Below are 14,602 nucleotides of genomic sequence, written 5' to 3' on the forward strand. Positions count from 1 at the left end.
ATGCTTAAAATGCAGGGTTGAATTATACAGAGTTAATCAAAAGCAGTAACTTCCAGCCAGTGTGTGGAAAAAAAGGGAAACATTTATTTTATTAGATAATTTCTTTCATTAGAAACAGACCAATTATTGCACACAAAATGTGCACTGCCTTAAAGAAGTTCCAAAGGATCACAAGTCTGTTTATAAAGCAATCCCTCTACTACCCATCCATCTCACATCCCCACCTACCCAAGATAAAAGCTTTTGCTTGTTGCCACTGAGAACCGGGGCCAAGATGAGGTTGGGAGCCAATCACCATATATCCACATCTGTGTTATTGCTGAACTTTATTTTTATTGCTCCTTTTAATTTTATATAACATCTATAAGTGTAAGTCAATTTCTTCAACTAGCATTCAACAGAACAGAGGTCTGTTCCATTCTTGGAGGGGAAAGAAAGTGACCAAGATGAACACAGAGAGAACTCTACTGCATTGTTCAGGCAGTTAAAGGATTTTCTAGGGTAATGTTCAACTATCTGTGGTTGACAAATGTTGACTAGCCTCCACTTAAAATGCAACTCCTCTTTATGACAATACATAAGGTGATGCTTCTGGACACATAAAGAAGTGTGACAAGAGGTTGAGGACAGAGTTCACTTTCTTCTGGGAGGACCTTATTTTTTCTGTTTTGCGGAAATTTGCTGGATTTGGAAGAATTGGTAGTGTTTGACAGAATTAGAAAAAGAACCACAGGCAAAGATAACAAGCAAAATTGGCTGAGGCGAGTGATTTGATCAGTGAGTGGAAAAGTATTTGCAAAGTCCCCTTCAGGGAATGGTGAGAATGGGGAGAAATTCAACTTCCCCAAGTTGAATTCTCGATATTCTCACAAGCAGTGTGGACAACCAAAACAATAGGCTGAGACCAGTCTTGAGGTTTGTTCATATGAAACTTAACCCCACAAAGGACAGGTCAAGTCTACTTAAAATTAGGCCTAAAGGTCACCCCCAAGAGAGCCTCTTTCATTGCTCAGATGTGGCCTCTCTCTCCAGCCAACACAGAAAGCTAACTCACCGCCCTCCCCCGGTCTATGTGGGACATGACTTCCAGGGGTGTGGACCTTCCTGGCAACGTGGGACAGAAATCCTAGAATGAGCTGAGGATTTCTCAAGGGATTGAGAAAAACTCTAGAATGAGCTGAAACTCAGCATTAAGAGACTGAGAAAACATCCTCGACCAAAAGGGGGAAGAGTGAAATGAGACAAAAGTGTCAATGGCTGAAAAATTCCAAACAGAGTTGAGAGGTTATCCTGGAGTTGTCCTTATGCATTAAGTAGATATCACCTTGTTATTCAAGATGTAATGGAGAGGCTGGAGGGAACTGCCTGAAAATGTAGAGCTGTGTTCCAGTAGCCATGTTTCTTGATGATGATTGAATAATGATATAGCTTTCACAATGTGACTGTGTGACTGTGAGAACCTTGTGTCTGATGTTCTTTTTATCTACCTTGTCAACAGACGAGTAGAACATATGGAATAAAAATAAATAATAGGGGGAACAAATGTTAAAATAAATTTAGTTTTATTTCTTTTTCTGAATAGATGTAAATGTTCGAAGAAATGATTACGATGATGAATATGCAACTAGGTGACGATATTGTGAATTACTGATTATATATGTAGAATGGAATGATCAAAATAGGAATGTTTGCATTTGCTTTGCATTTGCTTTGTGGTTTTTGGTATTTAAAAAAATAAAATAAAAAAAAAATTAAAGAAAAAATTGTCTGAGGCCAAGGAGAGGAAGGGAAAGTAATGCTGGAAAAGTTAGTTAGAGTTAGGCTTTTTAAAATAACAGCTTTATTGTGTATAATTCACATATCATACAATTCACTCATTTAAAATACACAATTCAATTGTTTTTAGTATCCTCAGAGTTGTACAACTATAACAGAGAAGTTAGGATTTAGGGGATGTTTATGACTACTGAATCATTATATAGATATTTCTTTTTACTTCCTAGTATATTAGAATAGACAGAGGGAAATACCTGAAATTACTGAACTAATCCAGCTGCCTCCATTTTTTTATAATGATTGTATAACTATATAGTCTTTATCATGTGTTATCAAAGCCTTGTGACTAACCCTCAATTACACCCTCTTATCCTGTTTTTCAACTTTAGAGTCTTATGATGACTAAAGACAGTCTCGAGTGTTTATTAATGAAGGGCCTTGAGTCAGCCCAGAGCTAACCCACCCCATATCCAAAGCTACCTGATAGACAGAGCTGGATCACCAAAAGTGGCCTGTCTGAAGCTTAAACTTTAACCTTTACGTGACCTATATCTTATTATAACACTAAAAATCACATCATTTTAAAGCTGCCATTTTTTTACATACATTCTGTGACTAAGCATGTAATCAATTTGTGCATGCTTAATAATTAGATTATTTCTAATCTCATCATTTTAGCCATTGCGCTCACTACCCTAAGACCTGCCCATCTTTTGATTCTATAAAACTATCAGAATTTCTGCAGTTTGGGAAGACAGATTTTTAGGCCAATAGGCTGTCTGATCTCTTGATTCATGGCTAGCAATACATTCTTTCTCTCTTTGAAATCCCAGTGTCTCAGGAATTGGTCATTTGAACCCATTGAGCAGAGAACCTACCACTTTGGATCAGTATCACAACCATCACCACAATCTAACTTTAGAAAATTTTCATCAGTCCAAAAGGAAATCCTGTCCCATTAACAGTCTAGTCTCTCCCCATTTCAATCTCCCATCTTCCCCAAAGTCCCTGGCCATTACTAATCTATTTTCTGTCTCTATGGATTTGTCCATTCTTGCCATTTCATATAAATGGAATAGTGCAATATGTGATCCTTTGCGACTTTCACTTAGCATACTGTTTTACTTTTCTTGTTGTTACCAAATAATATTTCATTAGGTGAATATATCTTTTTTTTTTTTTTAACTCATCAGTTGATGATATTTGAGTTGTTTCCACTTTTTGGCTATTAAAAATAACGCTGCTATGAACATTTATATGTAACTTTTTGGGTAACATTTGTGTGTATTTGTGGATAGCGTTTTTATTTCTCTAGGGTATATTCCTAGGAATGGAACTGCTAGGTCATATGGTAACTCTATGTATAACCTTTTGAAGAACTGCAAGATTGTTTCCCAAAGTAGCTGCAATATTTACATTCCCACAAGCAGCGTATAAGGGTTCCAATTTCTCTATATTCTCTCCCACACTTATTATCTCTTTTATTACAGCCATCTTAGTGGTATGAATTATTATTTTTTAATTTTTAAATTTTATATTATTTTATTGTGGTAGATAGGGTAAGGATTTTAGAAAAGCCTTAAATGTGAAACTAGAGAAGCCACAGAAGATTTTAAATCAAGGTAGTAATATGATCAGAGATAAGTTTCAATAGGTTTATATACATGTCTTATCTAAAAATGCTTTTTAAAAAAAAAGCATCTAGAATCTCAGCACCTTCAGTTCTTGAAAATTTTTTATTTAATGACTTTGTTTTTTTCCACCCAGATCCCTTAAGAATTTTCTATATTTTCCTTACTCTTTTGCTAGAACTACTATGATCTTGAACTAAAACTCAAAATTTCTTATCTTTTTCCTCCATTTTCGTTATCTTTACCTTTTTATTCAACTAAGGGATCTTCTCAACTTTATCTTTACTTCTGCTGAATATTTTTTCTATGGTATCTTAAATTCCTAAGACCTTTCTTGTTCTCTAAATATTCCTTTCTATTGCCTCCTGTTCATGTTTCATGGATATACTATCTTTTACCTCTTTAAATGTATAAGTTTTTAAGGTGGGCCACGGTGGCTCAGCAGGCAGAGTTATCTGGAGATGCGGGTTCGATTCCCAGTGCCTGCCCATGCAAAAAAAAAAAAAAAGTGTAAGTTTTTAAAAGTTATTTTCTGTTAATATTGCCTTTATTTCCATTAACCTTTTGTTATTTTGATTTCTGTATTTCATTTTAAAAGTCTCCCTCAAATGTCTGGTGACTCTTCATTTCTCATTCTACTTAAAACATTATTCCAGAATAAGCAAAATCTATACATAGAAAGTGTATCAGTGGTTGCCTAGGGCTAGAAGTTAGAGGGAAGATTGGGAATTGGGAGATGCTGCTAATCAGTATGGAGTTTCTTTTAAGGGTAATGAAAATATTCTAAAATTAGATTATGGTGATGGTTTACAACTCTGTGACTATATTAAAAACCACTAAATTATATACTTAAAATGGGTGAATTTTATGGTATTCAATTATATCTCAATAGAGCTATTTAAAACCAAACACAAAAATGAAATGTTGATTGGAAGCTCACTGTGCAAGAGCAGGACGATTCAACAGATGGGCATGCTGTACCAGGGGCTAGATAGGGATCCATCCTTTTACTTGGAGGACCCAAATTATCAGTATTCACAGGTTTTTCTCCTGTACCATTTCCCCAGGAATATTCCAATATTCTATTAGATGGTACAAGCCTTGATGCTGGTATTCTCGGCTGAGCAGGGGAAAAGGGTTAGGGTTATCATTCAGTATGTAGAATTTCATTTAATCGTTAGTCCCTGAAGAGGTTGAACCAAATAGGCTCTTGGTATGGTGAGCTTATTTCTTGGCCAAATTGATTACTACCTTCATTTGGTGAAACTATTCTATCATATCTTTAAGTTATTTTTCATTATGTATTTATGAGTCACCATTCTTACCTTGAGTCTCCTTTGTCTTTTCTCTATATCTATCATTTCTTCTCTAATACTTTATTCTCTCCACCTCCACCCCCACAGTCCCACCTCTCATTCACTTTGAATTGCTCAAGCCTTTTTTACACACTAGAACTTAATTTTCTAACTTGTCTACTATGTTTCTTGATGTTTCTATTTTATGACATGTAATGGTGTAATGGTGTGGTTTGGATTCTTGATTTGTTTCATTAACTCTGCAAATTCCTTCTTTACCTCTTTTATTATTTCATCATCTCATTGATGAGCTCTTATTTTATTCACAACCTTAATAATATGTTTTTCCACGGTGAACTGCTTGGAGATTTTTGCTTTTTGTTTTTGTTCTTTGGGTAGCATTTTCTCCCAGGCTAGATTCTTTGTCTTCTGTATGCCTTTTCCCCTCTTCCTATAGTATTTTTAAGGTATTTCTTTTCATCCTGCTCAACTTTTTACATGGGCAGACTACTCAGACTTCCCAGACTACCCATTTGCTCAGATACAATAAGTGAATTATCTTTGAGTTATCTTTCGATCTTAACTTGCACCAAATTTTCCTCTTTTGAAACTGCATTTTGATGTTATTTTGTATATTTGTATATGTTGTTTATATATATACAGGATGTTATTTTCCATCCAGTTTTCTGTAGCATGTGGCAGGAGGAAAGAAAGGAGGAAGGGAGGCAGAGTAGGGGAAATGCTAACTCTGCTATTTGATCAGTAACATCCAGCTGAAATTTAATAAACGGTAATTCCATAAATCAAATTTTAAAAATTTGTGACCAGCGCTTACGTATTCCATTACAAATCCGACGAAGCCTCTGTAGCACAATCTGTCCTTATGGCAGAACCCCAATAGGCAACATCACTAGGAGATTGGTTAATAAGAAAAGAGTCCAAAAGGGGATTCAGGGAAACTGGCACTCAGTTAGTGGGTAAATATAGGAACAACGTTGAAGGAAAGTTTGGCAGTGTCTATCAAGCTTTTAAACACATGTTCCTTTTGACCTAGGAACTCTACTCCAGGAGTCTGTTCTATAAAAACTCTTCTACAAGTACACAAAACTATATGGCACAAAGATGTTCATAACAACATTATTTATAATCATGAAAAAATTGGTAACCTTCAGTAGGTGAGTTAAATAAATCATGGTACATGCAATACTAGTAATAATGATTAATTGCCTCACAGTCATCTCATCTTTGAGAATTAGACTAGTTCATTCACGGCGATTCCATTCTCTTTCCAATGATTAGTTTAGAAAAAACCAAGGAAGAGAAGAAGTTGCTTCCATCTCACTACTAGCCCAAGGATAAAAACCAGGAGAATCAGTGCGAAGCACAGCCATATTCTGACTAACTAGCACTTCCACAACCTCTCTTACGTGAGATAATCAGCTTCCCTACTGTTCAAACCAGAAGTTTTCTGTTATTTATAGATGAAGATGCACTAAGGATACTATAAAAGAAGAGGCAGATTGTACACACATACACAATAAGTGGGAAAAAAGCAAGTTATAAAACAGGGACTAGTATAACCATTTTTGTTTAAAAATTATATGCATGTTATATACATAGGTTTCAAAATTACATACATGTTATATACATAGACAAAACTTGAACGTATAAAATCTGTGACCAAAGACAATTATTAGGATCTTTAACTTCCTAGTTTTTCTATTTGAAATTTCACAATAAATATTCTTTTGTAATAAAGAAACAATCAGGATAAAAAAGAAATGAAACAGGTAAATTTCTTTCAATTAATTCTATTATAGCAGCACTGACATTGGTTTATTCTCACTGTATAGGTTTCCATAACAAACTCATTGAATTCTATGGTTACGATTTACTTTCTTCTCAGTTAAGCAATATATACATATAGGGCTAAGAATAAAACAATAAATGGCTCACTATTCTAGGTGAACAAACTTAAAAAAGTGACTAAAGCAACTTTATGGAACAACCTTCAAGACAATGATCTCCAAGTAACTGTTCAAATTATCTGACTCAAATTAATTGTATCAAATATTAATTGACATAGACCATTTTGAGTAGCAGGCACAGTATCAGGTACCCAATGTAAGTTAACACTTGTACCTTGGACAGGCTACTGTCAACAGATGGATTTGATCTTCATCTAAAAAATAAAAGCCACTGGTCTCTTCACCTGAAGAAGAGACGCCCTACAACTCCTCCTAGTGGCTAATGATAGTTCATAGGATTCTTACATAAACATTTCCCTTCCTCACTGAACGAATATTAGAACAAATGCCTTCTACCCTACTAAATCTTGTCTTCTATTTATTTATTTATTTGTGCATGGGCAGGCACTGGGAATTGAATCCAGGTCTCCGGCATGGCAGGCGAGAACTCTGCCTGCTGAGCCACCATGGCCTGCCCTGTCTTCTATTTTTTATACAAATAAATCCTTGGTGCTTCACTATATTTTCACTTGTAATGCCCACAGTAGTTTTTCAAAATAAAAATACATCTTAATGCAAAGGTGACAAAAAGAGGCCTGTTGTTTTTATCTACACAAACAGGTCTTATCAAATGTCTTCACCTTGGCAAGGTCACCACAGATTCATGTTTAGTTCTCTTCGGGAACTCAATTTCTTCAGTTTGCCAAAAGGGATCAGGTTGTTACTTAAACATTCAAATAAAAGCAAAAGAGAACGGATCAGTCAAAAAGCAAAAGTATTACTATTCAACAAGAATATAGTTTTAAAGTAGTCAGTTATTATTTTCCCTTTAAAAAAAGCCTATGAATAATAAAAACAAACCCAATAATTATTAACACCGAAGCAACAAACTGAATTAAACTAATACAAACTGAGTATATTCAATAATAAGTATACCAAATAGATGGCAGAATATTTTAAGAAAGTGAACGACTTTTCTACCTTCAAGTTTCTTTATAGAATTCTTTTTATTTTTTCTCCTGGAACAACCTTAAGTTTATTTACAGGAAAAATCTTGTTAAAATAGTAACAGTTAATTATGTATGAAATCTCATAATACAAGAATCCATCCTTTATTCCTGGGATGTAATTCCTATATCCTTTCAAACTGGAAAACTTCCATGTTTCTCAGTAGTCAGTCTTCATCTTATTTAATCCATCCAATATTAAGTTTTCTATTTACATGCCAATAAATACATTACAATTGGGATATAGTACTTCTTAAAAATATCCCATTTATAATGATTCAGGACTGAATGAAATGTCATCCCAATTCAAAATTGGCCAGTTCACATTGAACATCTAATTAGTTGTATTTCAAAACTGAAAAGGCTGATTGCAAATAAAGAAAAACAGATCTGCTATGTTTTATATAATAAAGCATGGAATGAATGATAAAAATATTTAAAGATCTGAAATCTTCAATCAATAATTTAACCAAAGGTATTTGATGTACTTTTTATGAATTAGAACTATAGCCTAAGAACTTAAAATTAGAACTTTAATTTGTTTCAGTTTATTACTGAGCCGGAAAAAAATAAAATATTTACATGCTTTATAAGCCTCCTTAGTAGAAATCTTTGAAATTAAAATTGTTAATCAATGTGTATAATATTAACTGTATGAATAATTGTTTTTGTGGGTATTTCACATTATCATTACAAAACCACCAGACCTTTGATTAAAAAAATAATAATAATAACCTTTTGTATAATAATGAACATTTAAGGTACAGTTCTAAAATTAAACAAGTTTATCAAATTAATTATTTCCTAGATCACTCAAAGTTTAACATGCTTTATATGCTAATTTCTTGAAGTATGATAAAAGTGCTAGGAAGAGGGCAGGCCACCGTGGCTTGCCAGAAACCTGCGTTTGATTTCCAATGCCTGCCCATGCCAAAAAAAAAAAGTGCTAAGAAACCGAACTATCACTGATGTACAATGGAGGCATAAGGACTTATGTTTCCCTCTCACTGCAAAATTCAAATAAACTTCATGCTAAATGAACTGAAAAAACTGTTAGTCCTTCAAGGCTATCAAACTGTATACCTTTATCTATTACCTAACCCAGGAAGAGTTACTGAGACAAATTACAGTCAGGACTGAAGATATGAAATATAAAAATGCCCTCTGATATTTGTTAATCCACTTACCAATCTTTCCTGAGTACCTTCTTTTTTATTTCATTCATTATCTCATTCAGTGTGACAATAATTCTGCAACGTTTACATTACTTTTATTCTAACCATATTACATATGAGGATCTGTGAGGTTAGAACTTATCCAATATCACTTGCCCACTAAGTATTGAAGTCAGGGCTGGAACCTGCTTTCTGACCCTCAATTACTGGAGTCTTCTCATTTCTCTATCAACAGATGGTCTGGATTCATGCCCCAGCTCAACCTCTTATATAAAAATGCTTTAAAAAATAAATATTAGAGTACTTTTAACATTGTTACTGTTTCATGCCATGTTTGAAACAGATAAAAGGCTTTGTATTATGAACTGATTATTTTTAGCTATAATTCTCTAATAACTGAACTGTTCTCTGGTTATATGTTGGGAAGTTTAGAAGGATAATTTCTGCAGTCCACTAAAGGTTAGGTGGCATCAAAGAAATCTAGCACCTCGTTGATATAGACAAAATTTTCAATAACCAAACAGTAACTTAAGTACTAACAATTCTAACTCATTATAATTTTCATTTTTATTAGGTAATATTTTAATATGGTTCAAAATTCAAAAGATACAAAAGGATATTAAGTGGAAATTTTCCCTTTCACCCTGTAGCTCAGTTTCTCAGATCCCCTAACCATAGATAACCTATGTTTTATCAGTGTATCTCATATGCTTGTTTTGGAGATGCAAATTTGTTCCAACTTGATTGATGCATCCAGGAACAATTTTAATGATTTTGTTTGTGGGAAGCAGAAGGTGAACACAAAAAAGCTGCACCCGGCAAGGTAGGAATACAAAAAACATACACACTCTTCTAACATCTACCAGCTAATCAAGAGAATGTGGTGATGGCATTAACAACAGATACATAGATCAATGAAATGGAATAGAGTCCAGAAATAAAACCATATGTCTATGGTTAATTGATTTTCAAGAGGGTGGCCAAAACCATTTAATAGGAAAAGAATAGTCTTTTCAACAAATGGTGCTAGGACAACTGGACAGTCACATTCAAAAGAATGAAGTTGGACCCTTACCTCCTGTCATCTTAAAAATTCACTCAAAATGTATTAAAGTAAAGAAAATGCAGGGTTGTATCCGAGACTCTACAAAAGTTTCACTCACTAAGTTTATTCTTTCAGAAACCTAAAACCTCCAGATGGTTCCTAGGCCAGATAAGTCTTGAAACCCAGAGTTACCAGTCTCTCCAAGAACATCAACCAGTTGCAATCCCCACTTCATAATATCAACACCCCTTTTCAACATGAAGAAGTTAGAATGGTCATTGCCCAAATATCCCTAAAGATTCGGTGGAACAAAGGAAAAGGATAAGTTATAAAAGAAGACAGGATTTAAGAAATGAGTGTGACTACTGAATCATTATAATGATGTTTCTTAAGTCTCCAGTATCTTAGAACAGCTAAAGGAAAATACCTGAAACTGTGGAACTATAACCAATACCACACTTTTTGAAATTTGTTCTCTAATTACTTTTTAAAATGTACTTTGAAATTCACCGCTTTTTTGTATATCTGTTATATTTCACAATAAGAAATATATATAAAGAAAAATGAATCAAAGACCTAAAGGTAAGAGCTAAAACTACAAAATACTTAGAAAAAAAATAGGGGAAAATCTTCATGACCTGGATTCTTAGATATGCCATCAAAAAACACAAGCCACAAAAGAAAAAAATAAATTGGAGTTCATCAAAATTAACAATTTTTTGTGCTTCAAAAGACATAATCAAAAAAGTAAAAAGATAACTCACAGAATGGGAGAAAAATATTTGTAAATCATGTATCTGATAGGGGACTTGTGTACAGAAAATATCAAGAGTACTAAAATCCAACAACAAAAAACACCATAATTAAAAATGGACAAAGGAACTGAATAGACATCTCTCCAAGGAAGATATGCAAATGACCAAAAAAAGCACACAAAACCAAGCTCAACATCATTAGTACCATCAAAAAAAAATCAAACCCACAACAAAATACCACTTCACAATCACTAGGATGGCTGTAACACAAAAGTCAGATAACAAGCATTGGCAAGGAAATGGATAAATTGCAACACTTATGCACTGTGGGTGAAAACATAAAATGGCTCAGCTGCTTTGGAAAAGTATGGTAGTTCCTCAAGTGATTAAATTAAGTTACTATACAGCTATACTATATACTAAAGAGAAATTAAAACATGCATCTACCCAAAATCTTTACATAAATGTTTATAGCAACATTATTCATAATAGCCAAGAAGTATAAACAATTGAAATGCCTATCAATTGATGAATGAATAAATAAAATGTAGCATATCCAATCAATGGAATATTATATGTATGTGGCCAAAAAAGGATTGAAGTACTGCTAAACATGCTACACATGGATGAACGGTGAAAACATTATGTTAAGTGAAAGAAGCCAGTCACTTATTGTATGATTCTATTCATATGAAACATCCAGATGAGGCAAATCTATAGTGATAGAAAGTACATTAATGGTTGATTAGGACTGAGGGTAGCGTGGGAGTGGGATGTAAGGATGAGGGTCTAAGAGGTGATAGCTAAATGGTACAGGATTTCTTTCTGAGGTGATAAAAATGTTCTGAAATTCACTGCAGTGATGGTTGCACAACTCTATGCATACACTAAAAACCACTGAATTATACACTTTACAGAATGAATTTTTTCGTATGTGAATTATATCTCAAAAATGCTGCTATTAAAAAAAAACTATCATCTACTTGTTTATCAGGAGAGTTATGAATGATACCCATTCACATCTGGTATTAACTTACCATCAGATTTTAGACAACCCTCCTTGCACCACTGCAAAATAAGTCAAAAGAGGCAACATTCTCACACCCACTTCCACAAGCAAACTTTGAGTCTTTTCCAAGGAAAAGTGCCATATTTATTTTAGCATTGATGTATTTCTTAATTATTTGACATCTGTTAAAATGTTAGCTTTTTATTAAGTTTCTATTTTTTTAATGTGTCAATGATGAAATTGTTGAATGTTTTTCCCTAACCCCACCTTTCCCATAAGCCCTGTGGTTTTTATTGTCCAATTTTACTGATTTTTTGAAATACAGTGACACATCAAGAACAGAATTGTCTGTAAAAACCACAAATGAGGGCGGGCCGCGGTGGCTCAGCGGGCAAAGTGCTTGCCTGCTATGCCGGAGGACCTCGGTTCGATTCCCGGCCCCAGCCCATGTAACAAAAACGGAGAAACAGAATACAATAAAACAAGAAAATGTTTAAAAATGTTTCCCTTTCTTCCTTCCTTCCTTCCTTCTATCCTTCCTTCCTTCTCTCTGTCTTTCCTTTAAAAAAAAAAAAAAAAAACCACAAATGACAATGTCTTCCCCAAATATACCTTTAATGCTATTACCAAACAGAGAATTCAAAGCTGGATAAACCAATCCAAACCAAAAAGGTATTTAAAATACTATTATGTCTCAACCGGTTTTCAATGTTTAAAAATTTCAAACTAAAATGCTAAAAGAAATTAATCCACTTGGGATGCTATGGTACCACTGTGGGGAAAAAGAGTTTTCAATTGTTACACTTTGGTTTTCTGAAGACTTTATGAATACTAAAAGATAGTTCTGAGATCCCCGCCCCGATCAAGATGGCAAAGTGAGACACTTCAGGACTCTGTTCCCCAGTGCCTCCCCGCCCCCCGCCCTCCAAGAGAAACTTTGAACGACCAGCAAGAACTGGCAGAAACATCTCAAAGCTCCAGAAAACAGTTAAAGTAATAGGAACTTCTATCTGACCCACCCTCCCAGTGCGTGAATTCCTGGTCCAGGTTCTAGAGGGAGCAGAATTACCTTGCATACCTACCAGAAACATATTTGTCTGGCCCAATCTGTCTGGTGGTGGTCTGAGGGACTCACTATCCCAGGACTTGCCCCGAGTGTAGACGGCAGTTCACAGAACCCTCCTACAGGATGCTGTGAGAGAGCAGTCAAACTGTGCTGTCTAGGACAAGGGTTTGCTGGCTGTGGGATACACAGTGCAGTGCCCAGGACCACGAGGAACCAGTTTCCGAGGGAGGAAGGGACATCTGTATCTGTGTCCTAGGGCCACACATATATGCCTGTGTAAGAAGCATGTGCAGAAAGAATCGGGGTGGCCCATATGCTTTGTGCAGGTTAATCTGCAAAGACTGGGAAAGGCATGTTTCATTTATTTCCTTCTTTTTTAAATCTTGGCTAGCTCCTGGCATTCAAGAGAAGCTCTGTCGTAACACTATGTGGTTACTAGTTTGAGGGAGACATTTCAGAGTCTAAATTCCAGTAATAACATAAAATATCAAAATGTCCAGGCTTCAAGAAAAGATTACAAGACATATTTAAAAACTGGAAGTGACACTCAGGTAAAGGAGAAAATTAAAGCATTAGAAATCATCAATGAGGAGGACCAGACATGGGACATAACAGATGACTTTTAAAAAATGGTGCTAATGATGCTCAAAGAGCTAATGGAAAACATGGACAAAGAACTAAAGGAAATCAGGGAAATGAGAGATGAAAAGAGCCAGAAATTTCGAAAAAGGAGTCAAATGGAGCTAAAGGCCATAGTAACAGAAATTTAAAATTCCCAAGAGGGGTTTAATGACAGATTGGACCTGGCAAAAAAAAAAAAGAATCAGTGAACTTGAAGATTAGACCATTTAAATCATCCACTCTGAGGAACAGACAAGAAAAGGAACAGAACCCAGGAATCTGTGGGACACCTTGGGACACCATCAAGCATACCAATATGCACACCACAGAGTCTCAGAAGGAGAAGAATAAAAGGGAAAGAGAGAATATTCAAAGAAATAACGGCTAACAATTTCTCAAATTTAACAAAAGGCATGAATATCCATATCCAAGACACTCAACAAACTCCAAACAGTATAAATCCAAACAGATCATATGGCAGCATATCATAATCGAAATGCCGAATGCCAAAGATAAAAAGAGAATTCTGAAGGCTGCAAGAGAGAAGTAATGTGTCATGTACAAGGGAGCCTCAATAAGAGTAAGTGCCAGTTTCTCACCAGAAACCACGGAGGTAAGAAAACAGTGGGACGGCATTTTTAAAGTGCTGACAGCTAAAAATTGCCAGCCAAGAATTCTATATCCAGCAAAGTCATCTTTCAAAAATGAGGGAGAGACTGACATATTCCCAGATAAGCAAAAGCTGAGGGAGTCCATCACCACTAGCCTGGCCTTCCATGAGATATTAAAGAGGGTTCTACAGTTGAAAGGAAAGGACAATGAAGAAATAAAGATCTATAGTAAGGGCAACATCTGGGATAAATATAAATGCCAGCCCTATTGTATTTTTGGTTTGTAATTCTGCTTTTTACTTCCTACAGGATGTAAAAGACAAATGCATAAAACATAATGAGAAATCAATGGTTTAGAACTCAAAATATATAAACACGTAATTCATGATAAGAACTATATAAAGGTGAGGGGGCAGCGGGATACTGGAATATAATGTGTGTATGCTACTGAAGTTAAATTAGCATCAAAGCAAATTAGATTGTTAAAAGATTTAGGATTTTAACATTAGGTCTCATGGTAACTATAAAGAAATATCATAAATTATGCAAAAGACGGAAATCAAGAGTATAGATTGGGCAGGCCACAGTGGCTCAGCAGGCAGAGTTCTCGCCTGCCATGCCAGAGACCCAGGTTTGATTCCTGG

General features: G+C 35.0%; 1 protein-coding gene across 2 annotated transcripts in view; it reads right to left on the minus strand.

The window, feature by feature from the left end:
- PIGF (phosphatidylinositol glycan anchor biosynthesis class F) overlaps nt 1–14,602 on the minus strand; it is a 34,505-nt gene that overhangs the window by 13,825 nt on the left and 6,078 nt on the right. The gene's annotated exons all lie outside the window — the stretch shown is intronic.

Source organism: Tamandua tetradactyla, chromosome 17, assembly GCF_023851605.1.
Source record: "Tamandua tetradactyla isolate mTamTet1 chromosome 17, mTamTet1.pri, whole genome shotgun sequence".
In the NCBI taxonomy this organism is placed as follows: domain Eukaryota; kingdom Metazoa; phylum Chordata; class Mammalia; order Pilosa; family Myrmecophagidae; genus Tamandua; species Tamandua tetradactyla.